This window comes from Pinus tabuliformis, chromosome 1_1 (genome assembly GCF_031772625.1).
Source record: "Pinus tabuliformis cultivar Carrire ecotype Pingquan chromosome 1_1, CPIR1, whole genome shotgun sequence".
In the NCBI taxonomy this organism is placed as follows: domain Eukaryota; kingdom Viridiplantae; phylum Streptophyta; class Pinopsida; order Pinales; family Pinaceae; genus Pinus; species Pinus tabuliformis.
The window spans coordinates 748,887,568-748,897,011 of record NC_142297.1 but is presented as its reverse complement, the minus strand read 5'-3'; positions in this window follow the sequence as shown (position 1 = coordinate 748,897,011).

Below are 9,444 nucleotides of genomic sequence, written 5' to 3'. Positions count from 1 at the left end.
GCATTCCGCAACTTGTTGAGTATGTATTGTTACTAAATATTTGGTCGCTGAAACTCAGTTTTAATTTTGTAAATTAGTTTTGAATATGTAGAAATCATTCATCTCTCGCGTTACAACTTTTGATAAAAGCTTTATTATTACTCAACTCGAGTTTACATGTAACTATATGCTTTTACGATAATTCCACACTAGTTAATGGGAAACTGTATGGTCAGCAACGAGAGATTTATCTTTACTATGACAATTTTGTTTTGGTTAGGTTAACTACATATTTCTCATGTCAAATTTTATTTAAAGTTAACAAATTGGGTTTGTAATTTTGTTCTATGTCTAGAACTGATTTTTTATGTGTTTTCCTTTGTCATGAAAAACTCTTATTGAAAGATAATGTTCCCTTTTGTATGTTATTTTAATGGGCTAGGCAATGATTTTTGAGTTGTCCACTCTTTGGACTTGGCTCAAGAACTAACTCAACTCTAGCTGAGGGTTAAACCCAGATTCCACCACTACTAGTTTTCATCATTTCTTTTCAAACATAAACCTCATAGACAATAGACAACAGCCATCATAGTGATTTCCTCATAGTACTATACAGTAATAATAATATACACCCTATTATAATTACAATTATCTAACTCTCACTTACGCCATTCTTCTTCACATATCCCATGTAACACCCCTCCATTGTATGTAAAACTTTGCTAACCTAAGCTAAGGAAAGCTTGGTCCAAGTTGTAACAATGAAAGTAAATAATTTATTTTTAAATAAATAAAGATAATATAAAATGATTGGAAAATGAGACACCAAGAGATGAGGTTCTTGTCAAATAAAATCCTGTTGGTGAATGAGAATGGATAATTCTTTCATAATAAGACTTCTAGATCCAATTATAGATAAGCTTAATGGATTTGTAGATAAATATCCATTAAATTTCTTAGCTGGAGAAAGATTCTAAGTTTAAGAAAAACATAAAAGCCTTGCGGGAGAGAAATGAAAGCTTTTATGAGAAAAAGCCTCGCAAGAGAGAAAGGAGAGCTTTTCTGAGAAAATCCTAGGAAAATGGATAAAAAGATCCATAAAAGCAGGATGTTGTTAATGGAAACCATATCATGAAAGAGGGTATTAAATACACATTGAAGAGATCAACAAGAAGTGGTTGATCCATTGCAAGAACTCTCGACTCGAGGGTGAACTAGAGAAAGCCAGTTCTAGGTTGGGTGGTGGTGCTCAGTTTTCTAAGTGACATTCTTTCAGATAGTCTAGTCTGCATGGGATATTTTGTATGTTGGTTCCTTACCCTCTATGTTGAAAATTCATTTAGCATATGAGAGAATTTTCTTGAGTTTTCCTTGCTATGAGATGATTGAATGAATTGCATGTGACCATTATGCATGAGTAGATTTTCCTGTGTTAATTGCATTTATGAGATAATTATATATGGATGCATATGGAAATTATGGCACATAAATGTAATCCAAGTTAAATTTAGTGAATTAACATAATATGTATGTTTTATGAAATATTTGTTATGTTTTCACATCTTTAAACTTATGTGCTATCTCGATTAAAGAAACAATTGTGGACCCAACACTGAAATTTCTGCTTGATGTATTCTTTCTGTCTGATGGACTTCGTGTCCAATCTGCATCTGTGAAGATGCACAAATTCACTCCCTCTTCTCTTTTGTACCATATTCCAAACTGGGTAGTGCCTCTGAGGTATCATAAAACATTCTTAGTTTCCTTCCAAAATAATTTGGTTGACCTAACCATAGATTCGCTTAGTTGGTTAACTACACAGAACATATATGGTCATGTGTTCAGAAGATACATGGGTGAACCCACTAGCTGTCGATAAATGGTAGCATCCACTTCTTCACTTGAAGTGGCATCCTCCTTCCTCTAGTTTTTTGCTAGAGGTGTTTCCATGGGTTTACAACTCTCCATGTAGAATCTCTGTAGTATCTGATTTTCATACTTTTCTTGAGAGACAAACAATTCCCCATCACCTTGTCATACTTCCACCCTCAGAAAGTAGTGCATGAGACCCAGGTCCTTCATTTCAAATTCCCTTGCAAAGTCATCCTTGCAAGATAAGACCAACTACTCATCACTAGTTAAAATAAAACTATCAACATATAAGACAATAATAAGAAATTTACCTTCTATCCATATGTGATGAGGTTTGCATCCGCTTCACTTATGGTGAAGCCCAAACTGGTGAGATAGATATCGATATTGGTGTAAAAAGCATGAGGTTCTTGTTTGAGATCATACAATGCTCACTTGAGTTTGCAGAAATGAGACTCTTAATCAAATGTCTCAAAGCCTTTTTGTTTCTCTACATACACCTCCTCCTCAATAACCCCAATGAGAAATGGTTTTTTTACACCCATCTCGTGGATATTCTATCCCATTTGTGTAGCCAGAGCAAGAATTGATCTAATGGATGAGTACCTTACTACAAGAGAAAAGGTCTCCTCACAGTAAATTCCCTCAACCTGAGAGTACCCTTTGGCCACAAATCTGGCCTTATACTTCTCTATGCTTTCGTTTGTTTCCTGCTTCACCTTGAAGATCCATCTCAAACCCATTATTGATTTATATGCCAGTGTTGGGACCTTTTCCCAAACACTATTCTTTTCAAGGGATTCATATTCCTACACCATTGCATTAACCCATACAAGTTTCTCTATTTCGTCCTCAAAATTTGATGGCTCAATCTCTATAAGCTCATTCACAAGATCCATGTAGCTAGTGTGCCTCTCAGGTGACCTCCTTTTCTTACACAAATTTCAAGGATATCACGCATTCTCCTCACATTCTACACAAGTCTATCAACTTCCTGAGTTCTTTTTCTGCCTTCTCTGGATGGTTTTTCTTAAGTGAATGTATCCACTCTCTGCTCCTCAATTCGTGGTTTCTCTACAACTTCTCGAGGTTCCTCCTTTGGAGCTAAAAGCTCATCTTTTGGTGGGATGTAAAGCTCCCTCTCAAGAGAGCATCACACAACTTTCTCCTCATCGAAATTTACATCCCTTCGCACAACTATCATTCTGAATGATGTCAAGTACACATGGTAGTTATGGGGTTTTTCTGTGTAACCCAGAAATACCCCCAATTCTACGGTCAACTCAAGCTTATTCCTTGATTCTATGTAGACATGGCAGTAAACAGAGGCTCCAAAAATCTTGCAGTGTGACACATCCCGCTTTCTTCCGTTGAAAGCCTCCTTCGGTGTAATCATGCCAAGAATCTGATGAGGACTTCGGTTCTACAAACAAAATTTTGTATTGCATGCCTCAACCCACAAATGCAGAGGTAGGTCTTGGTCATGCAACATCACCCTCATTGCTCCCAAAATGCTACGATTCTTTCTCTCAACCACCGCATTTTCATGTGGGTTGTGAGGTGTTGTTAACTCTCATCAAATGCCTTCTTTCACACATCAATTTTTAAATTCATTCGACACATATGCACCTCCATTATTGCTCCCAGGAGCCTTCACCTTCTTGTTGGTATCTTTCTCAACGAGTGTCTTGAATTCTCCGAACTTGGAGAACGTCTCATCTTTCTTCCTCATAAAGATATCCAACGCTTATGTGAGAAGTCATCAATTAAAAGGAAAAAATATTTGTCTAGTAGTGGAGGTAGTCGAGAAAGGTCCACAGACATTAGAGTGGATCCTTTCTTGGACTCCACGCACTTTGTTATCCTGATCATGGAATGCAGATTTTATGTACTTCCCCAAGGTACATCCTTTGCATATATCATGCTGCTCAAGTGCTCCTTTAGGGAGGCTAGTGTCTATTTGTTGTATAATATTCAAGTTTCCATGATCCAAATGGCCAAGTCTTATGTGATAAAATTCACCTAAATCATGCCCCTGCACTTTCTCTTCCTTAGCGCTTAATGTAGCACACTCTTCCACATCTAACTTATACAGATTCTTCACACAAAACCCGATCTTCTTCACCTATCTCGTGGCTATGTGTCTCAGGAATGATTTTCCTTTGTTGAAGATCACATCATAACCACAGTCTTCCAAAACTCAAACAAAGATGAAATATTTCTATAGGCCTAGAAAAACCATGACATCCTTCAGCTTGAGAGGGGAGCCAAACCCCCTCTGAAATGTGACCTTCCATCGTCCCCTAGCTTGATGTGCATCTCGATATCTTTCTCATCCAAGTCACAGAGAAAATGTCTACAACTGATCATGTGGAAAAATGCACTTGAGTCCAAGTACCGCACGCTCACCGTCACTATGTTGGACATGCATGCGATAAGAGTAAAGTCAAGGTCGAAGTGTGAAGCTGAGGCTTCACCTGCTGCTCCTCCTAAGGTCTTATTCCTTTCCTTTTTCCGTGGGCACTTCATGGCGTAGTGTTTGTATTCATGACAATGGAAGAATTTGTTTTTTGACAAATATTTTTTCTTCCCCCCAACACTAGATTCTGGTTTGGTTTGAGATTTCTTCCCTTTTCCCTTCTTTCCCTTTACAACCAATGCAAAGTTTTGTTCATCCTTGCCCTTGGATAAGGTCCCATCTCTAGTATTCTTCCTTATTTACTCTTGTACCAAATCATACCATAAGTGTTTCCAATTCGGTAGTTTGTCCCTCTCGTTCACTTAATCTTGATAGTGATGCCAACTCTTAGGAAGGCCTAGAAGGGCTATGCTTACCAAGTCATCCTTTAAAAAAGTAAAACAAACTCCTACAGGCTCATCATGAACTTGTTTGAACCTCCTCATATATTGCAGGATAAAGTAGTTCTTCTACATCTTCATATTTCAAAGTTTATCCTTGAGCACCAACTTTTTGTGGTCACTACTATTCTAGAATAGATTTTTCAATGCCTACCACATTGCATAAGTATTTTCCTTCCCATGGATATTGTAGAAAATGTGGTCCCATATACCCTCCAATATTATTCTCCACACCTTGGCTACATCTTTCTTCCACTGAGAAAGGTTTTGGGCATCAGATTTTGTTGGCTTTGTAACATCTCTCTTGATGTATTCTAGAAATCCATTGTCATTGAATACCTCCTCCATGTGATCCTTCCATTCAATTAAAATAATGTATCCTTTCAAGGCACACTCTAGACTCAGCCCATTGAAGGTCATATTCTTAGCTCTTAAGAGATCTTGCTACATTGAACTGCAAATTCAAACCTCGTGAGAAACAAATTCGAAATTCCTACTCTAATGTGAATCCTGCTATGATACAATGTAGAAATTATGGTGTACATTTCCAACTGCTCATGAAGTTTCTTCAAAATCACATGACACAAACCTACTCTACTGCTCTAAGGAAGTTAATTCACAATTTAGAACAAAAAATTTAGACATTCAATAAGAAATAAAACACATGCACATAATATTTTTCCTAGGGAAAGTAATCTACTAAAAACTCCAATGAATTCTTGCATCAATCTGATGAATATAGATGTATTACAATTTCTTTACTCAACTGTGCACAACCTGTAAGTGAATAACCTATCTCTCTACTCACTAAGAATCTCAAACCCAAACTTGGTCAATTTCTGCCTCTGCTTGAGCCCCTATATCCTTGGGAAATTCCTTGAGAAATTAGGCCCTTATCAGTTAGGAATTTTTCCAAAATGGATTGCGCAATTCCTAAGGTTGATCATGTGATTGCATGCAACACATGTATGCTCAAGACTAGTCTACAACTCATGTTACACTGACTTAGAATCTCCACCATAGCTAGGGAACTCAAATTATTTGCATACACTAGCTATTTTGGGTTGATTGATCAGATAACTGGATGATCACTGCATTTGACTGAAGTCCCACTACACAAGTGGCCTTCCACTAGTTCCTCCAACAGCTAGAACTATTTTAACTGAAAATATCTTGAGATAATTGACTTTGATTGCTACAAATTAGTAATCACACATGCTTAACTGAACTCTAACTCTTCCAACTTAAATTTAATGAGTAAAATGGGTGACACAAACCATTTCATACAAGTTAATTGCATCGAATTTGTCTCCTCATGTGCAAATTCAATTTTTCTCAATTTAATCAAGGCAAAGTCAAATTGAGAATTTCTTGCTGCATTTTTCAACAATCGTTCAATTAAATCTAATCCCTTTTGTGAATCTAGCACAACAATGTGCTAATAACAACAACGAACGGATATAAGTAGCATTCAAAATAAATAAAACAGTAAAACTAAAATATTAAAACACAATTGATGGAGAGCTCGAAAAGTACTCCAACTATGTTACCACCTATCCACGTTCATCGAAAGTGCCTCCATCGCTCCCCTCACGATGCAAACCCCTGTTGTCGGCCTCCATCACCCTAAATCCCATTAATTGTTGTCAGCCTCCATCGCTCTACTTCGTGAAGAACCCATCAATAGCGTAAAGACGAATCCCTAATCCTTTACCTTTTTAATAGCGCCTCATATTGAAAACTTTAAGACAAAAGATTTATTTGTCTTAAAAATTGTCTTAAAAATCCCCTCCATGTAGTAGTGTCGAATGTAATGACATACAATTTGTCTCTAATCGTATCAACAGAGATTGAAGGGACAAAAGAGTAATTGATGTGTGGGAAATCTTGCCACTGAAAGTTTTCACGTTCTTCAGAGTCGTCTACCCCCACAAAATGAAGAGCCCAACAAGTCGTTGTCTTTATATAATATAACATGAATGGAAAGAGAGCTTTGGTATAGGTGTGATACAGTAGTAGCCTACAAGCTGGTGGACTTAGGGTGCATTGTTAGAATCAATCTCATAGTTGTTAGATAATATTTTGTTAAATTGATATGTTTTTGTCTTAATTGTTAATTGTCTTAAATGGGTTTCGTCTTAAGTGGCCATTGTGTTTAATATAAAGTTGACTTAAAATATTTTTGTTTCAAATTATTTTTGTCCTAAATGTAAAGTTTTGTCTTGAACTATTCTTGTCTTAAAATAAATTCTCTTAAATTTTTTTCTCTCAAACTATTTTTGTCTTAAAATATTTTTGTAATAAACTGTTTTTGTCCTAAACTATTTTTGTCTTAAAATATTTTTGTTTTAAATTTAAAATTGCGTCTTAAAATATATTTGTATTAAATTGTTTTTGTCTTAAATTTTATATTTATGATAATTCAATTGATATTAAATTTTGATGTAAAATAATTAAAATACAAAGCAACTTTTTAAGAAAAAATATTTATTTTGTCTTAAAAGTGCCCTTGGTGTAGGAGTGTGGCCAAACACAAACATCAATGGTCAATCATAGCTAACTATATTCAACTATAAATAGCATGGACAAATAAGGTCTAGCATGCCGAACAAGGTAAACCATAGTTAACATGCCTAGCCATTGTCTTCGATGATCAAAATGGTCAAACATAGTGAACCATGTTCAACTATGGTCAACATAGTTGACCGTCATAATCATGGTCTACCATGGTTGACAACGGTTAGAAAATTTCAACCATGGTAAAGGAGGGTCAACCATGACTAGCCATGATAAATGAAGGTCAACCATAATCTATCATCTTTATTCTTTGTCATCCATGGTAATGATAAGTAACCATAATCAACCAAGGTCAACCATCTTGAACCATTAATATAACATTTTTCATAACATCGATGTAACATTCACATTATTGTAACATCAACCATGGTCAACATTAGTGTAACAATATAACAATTGTCAACAGTAATGTTATATTGTTATATTAATTTCACATAAATAGATTATTATATTTATGGTTCACCATAACCAATCCTAGTTAAAAAAGGATTAACCATAGTCATCTATAGTTGTATGATGAAAACCATGTTCACTCATAGTAAATCATACATGACCATAATCAACCATGGTTAAATAGCCTTAGTGATGGCAAAACACACTCAACATGCTCAAACATTGAAAACATGTTTAAACCATCTTAGCTAAAGTCAGCCATGTTCACCATGGACTTATATAGTTTACTCGATTAACTATGTCCAACCATGTTTTATGATGTAGGAGCTTCAACCCTCCATCAAAACTGAAATTGATTTTAGATGCTTCTATAAAAGGAATCATGGTAGTCCTTAGAAAGGGCCATGATTTCATTGATTTTATTCTAAATTTTAATTAATCTTGTAACCCTCTACAGGGAAATTAGGTGGAAAAAGAGGTGGTTCCTCGTGATAGGCTCAAATTCGTTTTCTTAAAAAAATATAGGCTTTGTTTTCTTTGTATGCGTTTCCTGCAAATTGTTAGAGGGTGGCCAATGTAATTTTATATTAGGTTGGATGGTGCCAAGCCCAGAGAGGTTGTATGTGTAATCGTCTTTATATTGAATATACAGGAAGCTTGTGTTTTAAATTTAATTTTCGTTGTTTTATTTTTTTAATGCTACCCCTGTGTACTATCGAGTTTTCCACATTTCATTAGAGGTGTCGAAGGTAGAACCAAGTTACTGCAGAAATATGTTACAAGAATTACTTGACATATCAACCCTGCTCAATTCATATTTAAATAGGGTTATGTCTGTATGGCGTGAGAACGATTTGAGAATGGAACTTGAGAGAATCTGAAACAAAAAAATAAGGAGTTGTAGGATTTATCAATGTTGGGACAAGTGAAGTTGGGTCGAAAGAAGTTGAGTTGCCATACCACAAAACGAGAAGAAACCGAGAAGAAACCCGATCAGATAAACCTCTGACTAAGGTGATCCTTTGTTGGTTGGTCAATCACTATACCAATCAGCCAGATATGGAAACAAACGATCAGCTGCACTTTCAACTTCATGACATGTAGAGGTCCTGTACAATGGCGATTTTTAGGGTATTCAGAAGTAGGTGAGCCCTCTTTTTTGCAATTAGAAGCCACGGGATTCGAATCCCTGAGCCCATAGCCCACATGATCAAAAAAATTGGAGCCATTAATTGGTCTAGTATGCAGACCCCAAAATTAGTTAGCCTCAAGTGGTGTTAGAGCACAAGAAGAAGGAAAACATTTCTTGCCAGAGGATAATTCATAGTTATGGTTGTGGCTAGAATTGTTGAAAAGGAGGTGGGAAAGTGCGCAATAGCATAGTGAGCAAGGGAAGCTCGAGAGGTTCTAGAGGATGTGATCCGAGATTCCAAAAGTCCAAGCGAGAGGAGGAAAGTTTGTCAAGTATCAGTGGAGGCATGGCTGCAACTCACTCAAAGATACATGTGCGGACTAAAGAATGAGATGGTGATGGAGAAGATTATATGTATGAATGAAGAACATGATTAGGAGATCATGAAAAAATATAGTCAAGGGAGTTTGATGTAAGACAATCGACCTTCCACCCAAACCGAAATGGTTTTCAGACACTTCTACAAAAGGCGTCGTGGTAGCAATTGGAAAGGGACATTATTTTGTTGATTTTATTGTAAATTTCAATTAATATTGTGAACCGCTAGAATGTGATTAGGTGGCAGAGGACGT